Source organism: Ceratotherium simum, chromosome 7 (genome assembly GCF_057802395.1).
Source record: "Ceratotherium simum simum isolate JZ-2026a chromosome 7, ASM5780239v1, whole genome shotgun sequence".
Taxonomy (NCBI): Eukaryota; Metazoa; Chordata; class Mammalia; order Perissodactyla; family Rhinocerotidae; genus Ceratotherium; species Ceratotherium simum.
In genome coordinates, this window is record NC_141906.1 from 17793752 (window position 1) to 17810985 (window position 17234).

At 52.6% G+C, this 17234-nt stretch overlaps 1 protein-coding gene across 11 annotated transcripts in view; it reads right to left on the bottom strand.

The window, feature by feature from the left end:
- The window catches only part of MICAL2 (microtubule associated monooxygenase, calponin and LIM domain containing 2), a 223622-nt gene extending 207216 nt beyond the window's left edge, over positions 1–16406 (bottom strand). For 7 of the 11 annotated variants that reach the window (XM_087433207.1, XM_087433204.1, XM_087433202.1 and 4 more), the window contains exons 1-2: positions 16250–16406; positions 10475–10582 (exon numbers count right to left, since the gene is read on the bottom strand). The gene's annotated coding sequence lies outside the window, so the exon portion shown is untranslated. Of the gene's footprint in view, positions 1–10474; positions 10583–11774; positions 12048–15034; positions 15139–16249 lie in introns of those variants that run through there. The other 4 variants (XM_087433205.1, XM_087433201.1, XM_087433199.1 and 1 more) reach the window with 3 other exon arrangements.
- Between the last annotated feature and the right edge of the window lie 828 nt (positions 16407–17234).

Here is a 17234-nt window from a genome sequence, read left to right on the forward strand (position 1 = left end):
CCCAGGGAGATTGATGTAAAACCCATATGTCAATGGACATTTACATGACACATCACTCAGAATAATTGTTCTTATCATAAAAGGTAGTTCAATGTCAGAGGGAATAAAACCCTCAGTCTCGGCTCTGCCACTTACTGGCTGTGTGACCTGGGGCAAATCTGAGCTCTCTGCACCTCAGCCTCCTCACCTAAGATGAGGGTCACAGTGCTCATCCCAGGCAGTTGAAAGAGGAAACAAGACAACGTGTCGAGTGTGGCACCTGGCCCTCCACAGCCTCCATACATAGTGGCTGAACCAATGACTTTGCAAAGGATTTCCCGTGGAAACTCATTTTCTTCACGATAATATTTGGTGGTAATAGTCGTACTTTTACCTAATATTCATCTGCTGCTAAGCTGAATCCATTACGTGCACTACCTCATCCAATCCTTAAAAGCATCATTTTCCTCATCTGACTCAGCTGTAGGATAACAGAAGAGACATGTCCAACACATTAGTGTTACTCACACACACATGGATGTGGAGAGAGACAGCAGCCAAACGACCTCATACTTATTAGGCACTTACTGTATGTCAGCTACTGTTCTTAGCATTCTACACTCAGTAACCTATTTTATCCTCTCAAAAACATGCCTATGAGGTAAGTACTATTTGATCCCCATTTTGCAGATGTGGAGCTTGATGCACAGAGAGGTTAAATAACTTGCCCAAGGTCACTCAGCCAGGATTCAAACCAGAGCCCACATTATTAAGCACTCTACTCTACTAAAATAATGAAAGAAAAGTCACAGCGAGAATGTTTACTGACCCCCAAGCCCCAAATTCTAAGAACTTCAGTGTGTTACTTGCCAACCCCCCTCCAACCTAAACTCTGCCATCTGTCCCCTTCTGCCAGTATCTGCTGTCACCCTCAGCCTTGGCCCATGCTCTTGCTCCCAAGCCCTGCCCCACCGTACGCAGGCAGGAAGCTAATGGAGGCACTAGTGTCAAACTAGTGGACTTTCTAGGTCCTGGTCATCTCCTCCTGGGATCTTAGCCTCCCATCCAGTCTCTCTGCCTCAGCCCCCTAAATCCCATCCTCTATAAAGCCATGAAGGATATCTTCCATACATGGCCCTCCGCTGCTCAAGAACACTCAAAGTCTTCCTGCTGCCTAGAGCCAAAGATTCCAGTGGGTTGAAGAGGATCAAGTGGGGACTCAAGATCCCTGCAGGATCTGGCCTGGCCTCCTTCCCTGTGGCCCCAGACCTCCCATTTGCTGGCCTACGAGTCCCAACGACAGACAGGGCGAGTCAGTGAGGCCTTTCCTGATCACCCTATTTAAAAGGACAGCCCTCCCCCCACTGCTCCCCATCCCCACACTCACACGCAATCTTCCTCCCTGCTGTGTGTTCTCCACCCGCCTCCATCACCTGGCCTCCCACACATTTACCTTGTCCCCGCCTAGAATATAAGTCCCATGTGGTGAGGGATTTGACCCTGTTGTGTTTTTTCCTCTCCTATCACAGCAGCACCTAGAACAGTGTCTGGCACGGAGCAAGAACTCATAAACACCTGCTGAATGAATGAGGAGGAGACATTGAAAATGCCCAGGAAGAAAAAGTCCAAACAGAACAACACTGGGGGAACGGCTAGCATGCCTCCTGCCTCCCTCTCTGCTCCTGAAGACACTTCTGGAGGATGGGCTGGGATGACTAGATGAAAATGTCTGGAGGCCAAACCCTTTCCTGCCCATCCTCCCTCGGATTTACAACAAGAGCTCGCTATGAGACCCTGGGCCATCATCCTCCCATCCCTATTCTGAGCTTACACACACACACACACACACACACGCACACACACAGACAGAGACACATACACACACAACCTCTCTCTGTCGTACTGAAGGGCATCTGCATCTAACCTAAACTCATCTCCTAGCCTCATCTCCCGCTACCCACCATCCAACCAGGCCATCTCCCATTTCTCCCGGCCTTGACGCTCACTAGTGACACTCTCTTCTTCCTCCCACTTACCCATCTGCACTTCACCTACCTTCAAGATCCAAACCAAATGCAGCTACCGCCTCCTCCTCCTCCTCCTCCAGGAAGCTTTCCAGGCCCTCTCCAGCCCCTAGAAAACACTCCCCACACCCACTGCTGTCTCCATCAGTCATATGGAAATTAGTCATGAGCTACCTTGTGACTGGCCTTCTGTGACTGCACTGAACTGTTACCAAAATCTCCTGTTACTTAATTTTTAAACATGTATGTCTTGTTCTCCCAAGTATACTGTGAACCTTTGAGAGGAGAAGCTGGGCCTTAACCATAGTGTCTTCCCCCATAGCACAGGGCCTAGGGTACACAGTAGGTGCTCAATGTACGCTTCTCAATTAACTGCCCAAGGTAAACATGTCACCTTCCCTATCAGGTCACTTCCTCAACTATAGGTACCTGGACTGGCTTCTCCCAATGCCCTGAATTTTTTTCCCAGGGCCTGCTCTGACCTTGGTTATCTGCAAACCCAGTCAAGGGCCTGTGTTTTCAAAGGGTGTTAGAGGCATTCTATCGCACTCCCTTGAGCTGGGCAGATGAGTATGACTGTAAAGAAATGATCTGTCAAGTCCCACAGGTCTGAAAGAGGAGGGTACAGAGTTCTTGCAGGCAAACCCAGACTTTCAGAATGCTTCAATTTCCTCAAATAGTGGAGTCAAAAGAAAACCCAGGGTGTAAGTTTTAGGTGATTCACAGCAGAAAACCAACACTTGAGGCCCAGGTGTACCGTCGAGCACCAGCTCTAAGTAAACTGAGATTATAACAAAAGGCAGCAAAATCTCACATTTCTTCTGAACTACCAGGGAGATGAGGGTCAAGGAGGAGGGAGGAGGCCCTCTTGACTGCACACCCTCTACGTGCTGGGCCCGTGAAGCTTCTTGAGGAGGGTCTCCCGGCGTCCCCACTGTGAGGGAAGCAGGCTGGGATAGCTGGGTCACACTTGAGGACCCGAGGAATTGAGGCCCCTTCGGTAGGAGGAGGCAGTGCGCTGACTCATCCAGGTGAGTCATACTCGCTCCACAATTTGCCAATCAGGATCCCCAGATTATCTGTGATTGTTACCATTTTGAACAGGAAATACAGTCACTGGGTTCAAAAATCAAAAAGCACAAAAGTGTACAGGAGATGTGTCTCTCCTCCTCTTTCTACCCAGGCTGCCCTACTCTGACCAGGTAACCACTACAGTTAGCTGCTTGTGTCACGTCCCTGATGATGTTTATGTACGTACACGCAAGGACAAATATGTATTTTCTCGACGTAGCTGGTAGCAGACTACACACACTTCTCAGTGCCCAGGGTCTATCTTGCAAAGGAGTGGACTTGGAACAGGCAAGGAGATAGAGTATCTCTATGTTACAAGAAAGATGTGCATCTGTGTGAAATGCCCACGAAACGAAGGGAGGGAAGTGTTCTAGAGAACATGTGTGTGACAGAGGAGAACTGAGGCATAAGGGTAAAGTCCCTGTGGAAGCCACGGGGCTGGTGGCTGATCCAGATCTCAGGCAGCCAGAGGCAGCTCCTGTGGTTGGCGGCAGGTGGTGGACCAACCACCTTCAAGTGCCGAAGCCGCGCATCTGACTGGCCTCGCTGAGCGTTTCATCTTCCAGGAGAGAGAGGAAGCGTCCACAGAAACGGAACTAACCTAATTCCCACGACTGTGGCAGAATGGGTTAGTGACCAGGAGAACACAGGAACTGTGGAGGAAAAGCCATCATTTCCTCTGAAGTTTGTGAGAGACCAAGAAGGGGAAGTTGTGCCTGAGACTCGAAGAAAACAGACTTCAAATGGTGGCAGAATAGAAGGGCTCTGGGACCTGAGATTGAGGAAGTAAATGATTCAGGCTCTGAAATGCAACTCTGCCTATGCAGTGAGCAGGGAAGGTGGGGAGGAGCGAGGAGGAGGGGGTGGCAGGGAGAGACAGGGGGAGGCAGGGAGAGGCAGAAGGAGAAGGAGTGGGGGGTGGCCTTTTAGGAAGCGGGCAGCTCACCATAATGACTAGATTCTAATTCCTCCTTACTAGCTGTGAAGTCTTGAGCAAGTCAGTTAATCCCTCTTGTGCCTTAATTTCCTCATCCGTAAGAGGGGATAACGGCAATATCTACTCATGGGGTTGGCACAAGAATTAAAGGAGTTAATATTTACAAAGACGTTACATCAGTGCTTGGCTCACTGTAACTGCCATGTAAGTGCGACAGAACAGAAGCCATGTGGCGGCTTGGGAACCGTTGACAAGCTCGTTGTTAAAAAGCCCACGTCCCATCACTAGCAGAAGGATGCATAACCAAGAAAACCCTGAGACTGCGATGCAGGGCCTATCCCAGTATGTCGGCCAGTGGAGACAAGCCCGAGGGAGCTGCGGCTGCACACCATGTCCCAGAGGGCCGGAAGGTTTGGGGGTGGGGGGTCGTCTTGAGCCAAGAGGTCCGGAGGCATAAAGGGGCCCTGAGAAACTGGACCTCGGCTCCCACTCAAAGAGAGCTATCTTTAGGCTGACACGTAAAGATCCAATACTGAGATGAGAAAGGGCGCAGAGACGGGAGAGGAGCTTGGTCTTTTAAAAAAGGATATTCAGATATTTTCAATGACTTCAAGTGCCCTGGCCCATAGCATTGGAAACTCTTGCAGATGAGACCACTGAACTGCCCACTGCGTCTCTGCGGGGCAGCCCGGGGGCCGCTGAAAGCTGTCCTGGAGCCCTCTGGGAACGGAGAACACGTGATGTCAAGGAGCATTCACTTCTCTCTGTGATAGGATGCTTGATGGGAGACGGAGAATTGCAATAGACCTGGTATATCTAGAATCAAGAAGGCGTCTGGTCCGAGATCAGAAAAGCAAAGGGACAGAGACTCAGGCAAGGGGCAGCTTGGACCACCATTCCCAAAGGAAGCTGATGAAAGATCTGACGTCACTGGAGAGGAGGTCTCTAGCAGCGTGCCAGGGGGCTCTCTCTGGATAAGCATTTTATCCACAGCTTGGGTGATGCTATGGAGGGCATACTTAAATAGGATCCTGACAGGGCTCCAGGGAACAGGGTTGCACTGAAGTTAAGTTGAAATTTAACAGAAATGGCTGTTCTGAATCAGATGGGAACAAAATAGGGAGCGCTGCATTGGAATTCTAAAGCCACACACGTTTAGGACAGGGGAGACGGAGCTTAGCAACACCACATGTTAAAAAGATCTGGCTAGCAGTCATGTCAGTAAGACGATGGTGTGATATAGCTGCCAGAAAAGCTGAAGCAATCTGGGGCTGCATTAAAAGGAGTAGAATGGCCTGAATTAGGGAGGTGATAGATTCCTTCCTCTGCTGTGGTCACATCACAGCATGAATACCATATGTGGCCTGGGCACTGCCCCCACTGTATTAGAAGAATATGGACAAACTGGAGTTTGTTCAGAGGAGAACCACAGGGAAGATAAAAAGACCTGAACCCACGTCATGGGTTGTTAATCTGGAAGAAGACCCAGGAGAGAACAAGAGGGCTGTCTTTAAATATCACATTTCACTAATTAGAAGATGCACATTTTTTTCAATTATAAAATGTCTGAAAGCAGACTGTATCCTATAATCCTCTAACATCTAACAGCCTCTCTAGGCCAGGATGCAGCTGTGGCGTAGCTGTCATGGCCTCATTTCCACTGTCATGTGGAAATCTGACTGCCTCCCACCTGCCAGGTTAACACTGGAGCAGGCAGAAGCTGAGCTCAGCTTCTGTCCCCTCCCCACGGCCAGGATGTCCAGTGGGCTGTGGGAAAGGCTGGGAGTCAGCACCCCCGCCCCCACACTCCAGCTGCCCGGAGGCATCAAGTCAGCCCCAGGCCCGCCAGCATGGCCTATAGCTTCCTCCTCACTGGGGAAGTAAACTCAGAGTGTGCGCCAGCAACCCGAGGCAGCACCCACCTGAAGGGATATGCAGGCGCTTGTGAGACCACAGAAGGGGGAGAATCAGCATTTCAGACAATGGCCCACAATGCTCCACGAGCATCTGACACCTGCAGAAACGATTCTAACAAAGGCTGCTACCACCCCCTACTCTACCCCCAGCACTCAGGGCTGGCTTGATTCCAGCCTTGGCTTCCACCACTTCCCTAGGCAGCCTCCAGGTTTCCACCACGTGGCACCCTGAACATGCCCTCCATTTTCCACATGTCCTTGTGCTATACCTCCGCCCATCTCTGCCTGTGGAAATCCTACCTATCTCCCAAGGCCCATCTCAACCACCAAGCGCCACCTCCTCTAGGAAGTCTCCTCTGGTTCCCTCACACTGTGTGACTCTCCAAAGCACATTCCACAGTCTATGTTGATGGGTGGGCATCAGTAAGTTTGTCTAATGTGCCTCCCTCCACATGTTAGACAAGGGCTCCACTCCTGTCATTCATCACAGCGCCCCCAGCACAGCAGCTGCATACTGTGACCTATGGAGCCTCGGCCACTGCGCTCCACGCCCTCCTCGACAGCACCCTATTTACAGTTCCTTCTGATTCTCCTCCACCTCCTCCCAGCTAACTCATCCCCCACTTCTCTCAAGGTTCAGCTCTCAGCTGAAAACTAATCGGAGATAAACTAATCTCTGTCAATGTGTTGTCCTTCCCAATTAAATGCTGTATTCTTACCAAAGGCCCTCTGGAGACAGGGCTGAAAACAACAGTGGGAATTTTAGGCCCCGAGGCTCTGGGGGAGGTATTTTTGATAAGGAAAGATCTTGCACTAAGCGATTGTGCAAACCAGCGCTCCTAGAGCAGACATCCTAAGTTCAAAGAATGCGAGAGCTGTGAGATGGGGGGCTGAGTCTCTGTCCTTCAAAAGAGAAGGCCAGCTTCAAGTAACGCTGCCGAGATGGATCACAGCCTCAGAAATGGAGCATGGAGAACAGACTTGACTCTGACCTGGCTGGGTGACCTTGAGCAAGGAACTGCACCTCGCTGGCCTCGGCTCAGCATCAAGAAGCCTCTGAGCCTCAGTTTGCCCACAGGTAAAAAGCAAGGTGGCAGGAGGGAGAACCAGAGGGCCCTTTCAATCTGACATCCCAAGGTCTGTGACCCATGCCCTCTGCCTTCCCCCTCCCGGGAGGGCAGGATCCTTTGGAACTACCCTAGTTCCACTCCAGTCTCACCTTGAGCCCCAGTCCGAGTCCGAGTCCAGAGGGGAGGAAATGCTCAAGACCTCCCAGCCAATCAGCAGGCAGCACGCAGGTGGACAGAAGGGGCAGAAGCGGGGAAAAGTGTCGGTTTCTATGGACACAGAGATGCTACTCTCATTCACGCCATCTGGCCTAGCTAGAAAAATTCAGTCACCTGGTTGCCTCTGCTTCCCTGACCTACCTTTTTAAGCCATTACAACTGCCTGCCAAATTTCAGTGCCGCTCTGAGATCAGGACATATGAGGTCTCTCAGCCTGGATTTAAAGAGTTTCAAAATAGGTAGAGAGCAGGAGCGATGAAGAATGAACCTGGAGGCAATCTAGGCTGTATTGTGCAGCCATGCCAATTAAAGATCTTTAAACATAGCCTCTCTCTTCTCTCATGCTGAAGATAAAGACGAAGTTTCAGCAATAAACAGACATCTGCTAGGAGCTTCTGAAGAGATTACAACATAAACACAGGCAGAGAACAGCCATAAACAGCCCAGAGCCCTCTCAGGCGCTGGCAGCATCCTGCTCACCAAGGGGGGAGGGAGGGCTGGGGGTGGAGGGACAGAGGAGGAGGTGGTGCTGAGAGGCAGGGGCTGGGCTCCCCAGGCGCAGGAGGAGGTGGTGGTGGGGAGGTCAACTTGGGAGAAAATGGAGAACTGGCTGCCTTCTCCAGGGAAATAAACACTCAGGAACCCACTGAGAGGATTTCCAGAAAGCCATCCAGAGGATTCCAGGCCAGTGTCATTCATCCTGAAAATGGGTCACTCCTTAAAAGTGGAAAAAAACTGACATTTTTAAGCGCCTACCTACTCAAGGCACTTCACAAATATTTTTAATTTCTTCTCTACATCAATCCCTTGAGACAGGCGTAATGACCTCCTTTTTATAGACTAAAATACTAGGGCTCATTGACTTGCCCGAGGTCACATGGCTAGGATTTGAGCCCAAGTCTGTCTTGTGCCTATATCATCTGCATCCAGAACATGCCCTTGAGGTTTATTCTCGGTGCCCAGACTCTTGACACCCACAGATCTAATACAAGGAGAGTCCTCAAGGGGAGAAGTGGCAAAGCAGTGTGGAGGGGGAGTAGGTAAGCTTTGGCTAGTTCAACAAACTGTTGAGTCTCAGTAGCCCTGGGGCCCTGTCACTTCACATCCTGGTGGCTTCCCAGCAGGTCCAAAGAGGAACAAAGGGGGAAACAGGCACAGATACATGGCTAGACTCTGTCTGGAAGGATCCACAGGAGACTGGGGACAGCAGATGCCCTTGAGGAAGAGAACTGAGGGCTGGAGGATGGGAAGAAGAGACACAATTTGCAATGAATTCCCTTTGTACTGAGTGATGATGTTAGCATGCCTCCATGTCTGTGTGTGGGTGAGTACCATCATCCACGTGTGTGTGTGTGTGTGTGTGTGTGTGTGTGTGTGTCTGACTACCATCATCTATGCATGTGGAGGGGTGGGTACCATCTATGTGTGTGTGGGGGAGGAGTGAGTACCATCATCCATGTACATGGGGAGGGAGGGTGAGACCATCATCTATGTATGTGGGGAGGTGAGTACCATCATCTATGCATGTCTTTGGGGGTGAGTACCATCACCTATGCATGTGGGGAGGTGAGTACCATCATCTATGTGTGTGTCGGGGGTGAGTACCATCATCTATGCATGTGTGTGGGGGTGAGTACCATCATCTATGCATGTGGGGAGGTGAGTACCATCATCTATGTGTGTGTGCGGAGGTGAGTACCATCATCTATGCATGCGTGTGTGGGTGATTACCAACATTTATGCTTGTGTGTGGGGGTGAGTACCATCATCTATGCATGTGGGGAGGTGAGCACCATCATCTATGCACGTGTGTGGGGGTGAGTACCATCACCTATGAATGTGCAGAGGTGAGTACCATCATCTGTGTGTGGGGGGGTGAGTATTATGCATCTATGTATGTCTGTGTGGGTGGGTGAGTCATTTTTAAGAGAGTCCAAGATGTCAGGTCCAGGATAACAGACACACCCGAGCTAGAGAAGGAAACCTGGACCAAGCAGGAAGTCCTGGTTGCAGCAAGCCTGGAATCCAGAAGAAGCCCGAGACTTCATCCAGAGCCTCCTGCTCCTTCACAACAGCAATGTGCTGCAACTCCAGGCAGACGGCCGAGAAGCTCTCCTAGGATGGGTCCCATAGTCCCCAAGGCCCCAACCAGTTGCATCAGCCCCACAGGACATTTCCTGAGGAAAAAGTTGACTGATCTTCTCCTGAGGGTCTAGAAAGAGGCCCCGATCCCCCTGCTTAGTCCTCTCTTCTGTTTTCCCTTTCATCGGCCATCAGACTCCTCCCTCCTCCAAGCAAGGAGCTCTAACTCTTATCACCTTTGCGTCAAGTTGTGCAAAAGCCCAGCTGTCCTGATACGCAGAGCCATCAGCACCCTGACTTTACACAGCAGCCATGAACAGCTGTCCAACAGAGGGGCCAGCAGCTCTGCCAGGCCCCCAGCAGACCCTGGGCCCACTCTCCTCCAGGAGAAGCTCTCCTTAGTGACCAAAAGGTCCAAGTGACTCTTTTCCAGGCACTTCTTCATCCTCCCTTACCTCATTCTCCTGGCCCCCAGCACAAGTTGAACCCTGAGATCCTGCAAATCTTTACCAGACACAGTCAGTACTCAGATGAGTAGCCAAGGCCAGCCATTCAGAGTCACAAAAGCAAAGAAGTAGTTTCCGCATCTTAACACACGGATACCCGGTGGCAAGGCCAGAACAGGATGTTCTGAGACTCCCGTTCCTGTCTCTGGCATGGCTGGGCTTCTGGACGGCATGTGTCAGGAGCTCGGGCCTGCAAATGTCCCAGAAACCTGCTGTTGTGGCAGCTCAGGGACCAGGGGCCACCGTCCAACTCCTTGTTGCCCTTCTGTTGCTGTCAGCAGAAAAGACATCTATACTGGACATCCCTCACTGCCCAGGAAGGAGGAAAAGGAGCCAGAAAGCAGTCCCTGTTCTTGGGCCTGCCCTTACCTCTGTTTTCCCCAGAGAGAAATCTGCCCGAGCCTTGGGAGGAATGCAGGTGCTGCAAGGTATCTGGAGAGCCCCTGGGAGGAGGGGATTAGGGTGGGAAATTATGCTGACCCTCAGGGGAGAGAAACACTAGTGCACATATAGAACACACTAAAAACCCCAGCCCTAAGTACACCAGCACCATGTACACACACAACTCCCTGCCAGCCACCATGGAGACAGGACTGGTTTCCTCGTGATGAGTAGTAACATTTAGATGCATGGACGGGTACAGAGCAATCCCATTTGAGAAATGACACCATACCTGGTACTCACAGAAGGCTCTTCATGTGGAACACAGGGATGGATAATCCCTCAACAGCTGACAGAGAAGGGAAGCATCTCAAACATCAGACTCCACGGGGACCCAATCCTGCAATGAAGGTTTGTCTGTGACCAGAGGGCCCATGTCTCCGATCACCGCAGCCAGCTCTGAGTTTCTGAGACCAGATGATCAGTGCTCAGAAAGGAGGAGCCTTATCAGCGCAGACCAGCCATGTTGTCTGGCTCTGGGGACGACGCAGGGAGGAAAACAGAACATGGTGGAGGGAGGGGTCAGGGCCCCCCAAAGTGAGGGGGCGGGGTGTTTGGCTATCAGGCACTTTCCCACGAGGACAAGACAGGCCTTTGGAACCTGTAGCTTTGCCCTGCCTGCCCTAACACACAGTGTCATTCTGTCTTCCTCTGATATCTCAGCCTCCCTGAATAAAGAAATCAAAATCAAGAGCCTAATATGAGAACGATTTCACTTTGGGGAAACCTAAATGAAATTCTCCAGAAGGAAAGGGAGGAGGTAGAATGGGAGAGGGGGAGGCTACAGGGTTTCAGAGCTTCCCATCTCCTAAGCCCAGCTTTCTTTACTTTCTAACTTTTAGGAAGTACAGGTATGTTCTGTAAACTAATGTCATAAAATCAATAATATAAGCAAAAAAAATCCCAATGGCCTTGGGACCTTATCCACACATATAGCTGTACCAAATGCGTGTATAATTTTGTCTACCCATCCAAATCAGTTGATGGAAGTTCTTTTTTTAAGGGAAAAACCCCAAATATTTGGATTTTCCATTAGAAAAGTATTTTTATTATAAAAATTTTGGAAAAATACTGAGAAGTAAAAGATAAAGGAAAAAAATCAACTCTAGCCCTGGCATTCAGAAAGACTTAACATTTTGTTATATTTCTGCCTAGTGGAAAAAACTGTCTATGTTTAAGAAGGAGAATGAGGAGGAGGAGGAGAAAGAGAATTTTTTTTAAAAAGTCTCCATGTGAGGGCTGTTTGCAGAGAGGGGTCCTTGCTGGGTGGGTCAGAAGACGTCTTCAGAGTGCCCAGCACCTTGAGGAGACTTGACAAGGAAACCAGGTGAGAAGTGCATTACCAAGAGGAGGAGCACACCTTTTCCTCCCCTCCTGAGCCTCTGGTCTCCTTCGTTAGGACACCCACAAAGGCGCCAGTGGTAATACTCTCTCTTCCCCACAAATTCAGACAAGACACTGAAAGGTCACGTTTTCTGTCCTGACCCACCAGCTGCAGATGAATAACAACTGAGAAGGGCTCCACAACTCACCCAGGTGTGAGGCAGGTTAGAGAAGGCTCCTGAAGGCACAAGGGAAGACGCACTGCCCAGAAAGAGAAGGACCAAGAGAGAGATGGGCTGTGTTCTCCAAGCAGCCCCAGCGCCAAGTGCCTGGGTCATAACGTGGCAATCCGTGTGGCTGAATAAGTCAGGATTCAAAGCTCGGCAGCAATGACCTCAGTCCCTGTCAGCCCCACGTGTGATCTGGGGAGGCCAGTTGCTGATCTGGGCACAAAGGCAGCTGTCTGGGCTCCCACCACAAAACGGAGCAGCGCGGTGAGCGCAGCAAATAGTTGTCCTATTATTTCAGGATGTTTACAGACTGACGCTCGCCGAGGAAACGTCCACATGCGAGCGAGTCATCTTTTTTTTAAACCTCTTATCTAAACACAGGCACGGGCACTCACACAAACCCACTACAGGGTTCATTCATTCAAAACGCATTTCCTGAGTGGCTATGACACAATCGGACAGATGCCGGGCGAGCCTCCGCCCCGTCCCAGACACAGCACCGGGATCCAGCGTGGCAGAGAAGTGGGTTCCAGGCTCCAAGCGTTCGCTGTCCAGTGGCCAGATGGGCACATAAAACAGGGTAATGGCTGATTAAAAGCAGGGAGGGCTGCTCCAGATTAAAACAGGCATAAAAGGACAGACAACCAAATGCAGCCTACAGACTTTGTTTGGATCCTGATTTGAATAAACCAATTATGAAGGTCATTCTGAGACAATCAAGGAAATCTGAATATGGACAGATGAGACCAAAGAATTACTGTTAATCCTGTTACATGCAATAATGGCAATATGGTTATGAAAGAGAACATTCTTTTTAAAATAAATATATACTGGATTACATAGAGGCAAAATGACATATCAGAGATTTGCTTCAAAATACTTCAGGAGGGGCCGGCCCCGTGGCTTAGCAGTTAAGTGCGCGCGCTCCACTACTGGCGGCCGGGGGTTCGGATCCTGGGCGCGCACCAATGCACCACTTGTCCAGCCATGCTGAGGCGGCATCCTACATATAGCAACTAGAAGGATGTGCAACTGTGACATATAACTATCTACTGGGGCTTTGGGGAGAAAAAGGGGGAAAAAAAAAAAAAGGAGAAGGATTGGCAATAGATGTGAGCTCAGGGCCGGTGTTCCTCAGCAAAAAGAGGAGGATTGGCATGGATGTTAGCTCAAGGCTGATCTTCCGCAGCCACAAAAAAAAAAAAAAAAAAAAAAAAAAAAATTTCAGGAAGAAAGAACAGAAGGGAAGAAAAAAGAGAGAGATAAGCCAGGCTGGCATAACCTTGATGATTGTCGAAGCTGGATAATGAGTATTTGGGGCTCATTATACTATTTTCTCTATTTCGGTGTTTGAAAATGTACATGATATTTCTAAATAGGGGACTGCAGTACATCATGGTAGATATCCTAATGAAGACTGGTATAAAAGGCTAAGGGAATACAGAGCAAGGAGGATTTGTAAGAACCAGAAAATAAATCTGCCAAGTTTCTGAGTGTCTAAATGCCATTTCATAGTGGGGTGGGAAGACGTGTTCACACATAACTACAATTTAAGCTGGAGAAGAGGAAGCACAGCAAAGATGCGGCACACACCAAGCCTCCGGAGTTCAGAGGATGGCCACAGGGCTTTCCTGCTTCCCCTGGCATCTAGGCCACCACACAGACCTCACTCACGCACACCGGGGCCAGACTCCAAGCTTGGTCACTCACTAGCTGTGGGATGGGGGCACGTTTTAACCTTTCTGAGTCTCAGCTTCCTCATCTGTAAAATGGGAATAACCCCACCTGCTTCTCCGGAGCACTAATGTAGGGAATCTAATGATAAAAAGAATGAAAAGTCCCAGCATGATGAACAGTATTCCCTTTCCTGGCTCTTTAAATGACAGAGAACCTTAGCCCTGGGAGGGCTTCGAAGATTAGCAATGTTCAGCCCAAATCTTCTTGCACCCATACCCTACACCTCAGTGTAGGTGCTTGCTCCCCAGGGCAAGCAGGGCAATGCCAAGGAGGCGCCGCGGGCGCCCCGGCGGGGGTGCTCCCGGGCCTGGGGTGAGCGCGGGCTGCTGGAGGCGCGCGGCGGAGAGCAGAGCCGCTGCGGCCCCTGGGGCCACCGCTACGGCCCCGGACCCAGACCCGGGCCCAACCCGTAGGCGGCCAGGCCAGTGGGCCAGAGTCAAGGCTCTTCACCAAGAAGGCAGGACCTCTACCTTTCACTAGTGGGAAGTGAAAGGGGCAGGCTCATGACTGGGAGGCACACCCAGATGGGGGCGTGGACATGGGCAGAGAGAATACAGACACACCCCAATCACAGGCAGACAGGGATTACTCAGCGCTCCTCTGCTCCTGCAGCTCCTGGGAATGGGCCTCCAACGACCACAGTGACAACCTGCCTTCAGCCGATTTATACTAAAGTGTAACTGGTTGGTATTAGGCTACTCATGATTTTCTTTTAGAAGAGAGGGATGAGCAGAAAGCCAGAGCCCTGGGCCTAAAGCAGGAACGAGGCAGGGATAAAAGTGATGCCACTTATTATAAAGATGTGCTCTAACTGTGGATCTCAACCACCTTACAACCATAACCAGTATACCTAACACCTGCCCTTCTCCCAAAAAACAAAATAAAACTAGAATCAGTCCTAGGGTAGGGGTTATTTCACCCAACAGTCCTCCTAAACCATCCCAGAAGCCAACACTCAGAGGTGAGACAAGTCAACAGCAGAGGCAGGCTTCCCTCCAAATAGCACCAAAACACCAGCAGGCAGTCCCTCCCCATCACAGCATGACCAACACCAGCCATTACCCTGACTGAAGGACAGGGTGGGCAAGGGGGCTGCAGGTTGAACAACCTGCTAACCCCAGGTCAGTTCAAGTGCTTTGCCAAAGAAGCATCCCCCGAATCTTTGGACATCATCTTTTCAGAGGCCAGGACCCTCCAGTTAGCACACTGTGGGGCTATAATCGTGCAGCAACAGCACACCACTTTCCATAGCCACGGGGCAGCAGGAGGAGCACTGGACTTAGTTCTGGCAGAGCCTGGTTCAAATCCTGGCTCAGCCACTTTCCGTGTGACCTTGGGCCCTTACTCTACCTGAGTCTGTTTCCCCATCCCTGAAATGCAGAGGGCAAAACTTGCAGAGTTTTTGGAGAGTAACCATGAAATCCGCTGCAACAGGGCAGGACCCGTCCCCCAGTAGGCACTTAATAAATCTGTCTTCTCTCTGCCAGAAGGTGAGTTCTTACCTCAATAAGTCTCCAGAACATCGGGTGGGGCTGCCCTGGAGACCTGAGGCCCACTCGTTGGGTCCCGAAGGGGACAGGAATAGAGCTGGCACAGGTGCCCGAGCTCCCAGGCCCGAAAACGTCGGAGGGCCAACGCGGGGCTGGCTTTCTTCCCGCGGGACCTGCCCAGAAGGGGGCCGGTTGGTGACTTCACCCTTCACGGAAACCACTTAAGACTGTAGTGAGCAGGCGAGGCTGACAGCAAGAGGGTCCGCACGCCCCGCGGGCCCCCGCAGGGCCCGACGCGCCTCCGAATAAAAGCTCTTTCGGCTAGAAGAACCCAGGCTTCAGAATAAACAACGTGGAAGGAGACACACGTTTACTCTGGTTTCAACACGCCTCTTCCCCATCCAGCAAAGGCCGTTCCCAGCTCTGCCGCGAGGCTGGCCTAGGATAAAGTTAACCCCACCTGCTCCGGCCTGGAAGCCGGGTCAGGGGCGGCAGAGGCTGCGGCAAGACCCCACTTCTCCCCAGGGCAAGCAGGGCAATGCCAAGGAGGCGCCGCGGGCGCCCCGGCGGGGGTGCTCCCGGGCCTGGGGTGAGCGCGGGCTGCTGGAGGCGCGCGGCGGAGAGCAGAGCCGCCGCGGCCCCTGGGGCCACCGCTACGGCCCCGGACCCAGACCCGGGCCCAACCCGTAGGCGGCCAGGCCACTGACATTTGGCCCAACTTAACTTCCTGTTGCTACAGAGGGAGGGGCAAGTGTGTTGGGCGGGGGCGGGGGGGGCGGACAGTGAAGAGCCGGGAAAGAACGCGAACGCCGCGGACCCCGAATCGTGGGAATCAAAGTCAGGGGATGATCTTCTGCCCGAGTGGCAGGCGGCACCGCTGGCGCATCGCGCCCCCTCCGTGTTGACGGTTGGGGATTTTCTCGGCTTAGAATTTCAGGGCTTGGGTGTTGGGGGACAGAGTGAGAGGTGGTTCGGGGTACGGGTGGGAGGTTTTCATTGCGTTCTAATCGGCTCAGAGACCGATCCGGGCAGCCCCGGCTCCCTGGGCAGCGCCGCCTGCTCGCCAGGCGCCCAGCAGGGTGGGTTTGAGACGGGAGATGCTGCGGCCGCACCTGACCCTCCCAGGCGCGGGCCAGGGCGCAGAGTCCTGGCTCAGCTGGCACGGTCCCCATTGGCGCCCGCCCTCCCTCCCTCCCTCCCCGGAACCCCGTGCCGCCCTCGCCTTACCAAGAGCCGCGCCGGCCACCGAGCCTCGGGTCGGCTCCTGCCTTCTCCTCCGGCCGCGGGCGCAGCGGTCGGGACCCGCAGGCCGGCTGCGGAGCTGGGAGCTAGCTAGGCGCCCCCGCGCAGGCTTAACCCGGCGAGCGCCCGCAGCTCTGCGCCGCACGGCCAACCCGGCTGGGAGCCGCCCCATCGGCGGCGCGGCCAATAACAGGGCAGCCGGGGGCGCGGCCCCGCCCCCTGCCCGAGGCCCGTGGCCAATGGCAGCGCGGCGCGGAGCCCACCCCCGCTCCTGGCCCGGCCCGCCCCAGCGGGGCCAGCTGTCACCGCGGCTGCCGCGGGCGCACGTGGGCTGTAGCCCTCCCCGAGCACAGGGAGCGGCTGGGCGCTCCCACCCTGATCCGCACAGGTGTGAGACCAGCGGAGGGCCGATGGGGGCGGGGCGTGCTGGTGCTGCGAGATGAAAACCCGGTGCTGGTGTCCTGGTGGCAAGGGAGGGGCAAGGGCTGGGCCTCACACTGCTTGGCCTAGGCAGCTGGAAAGCAAACTCAGTACCCCCTTTGGACATGGGGACGCAGCATTGCGCTTCCAGTAGCGGCTGTGGTTCTCCCTCCTTGCTTGGCTCCTTGACCACCCTGGGCTTCAGCAAACGCCCTGCTGGCTGATAGGCTCTTCCTCTCGCCTGGACTGGCCTTGCTTAGAATAAAGCTGGTGGCAAGAGGGGCAGTGGTGCTGACCACCTACGTTACCTTAGTCAGATCCCCTAAGCACCCTCTTCTCTTGGCTGTCAAATGCTCTGCCCACCCTCCTGGGTTGCCCACACCCCCACAGCTCCAGAAAGCACCATTCACAGAACATGCAGTGTGAACGGTGTGGGGTCTAACGAGGGGTGGAAAGCAGCTTGGTAACTGGAGATACTGCAGACACCTTGTGCAGACTGCCCTGGCGGCAGTGATCATGAAACAGGGATCCCAAGGGCAGGAGCCATGTC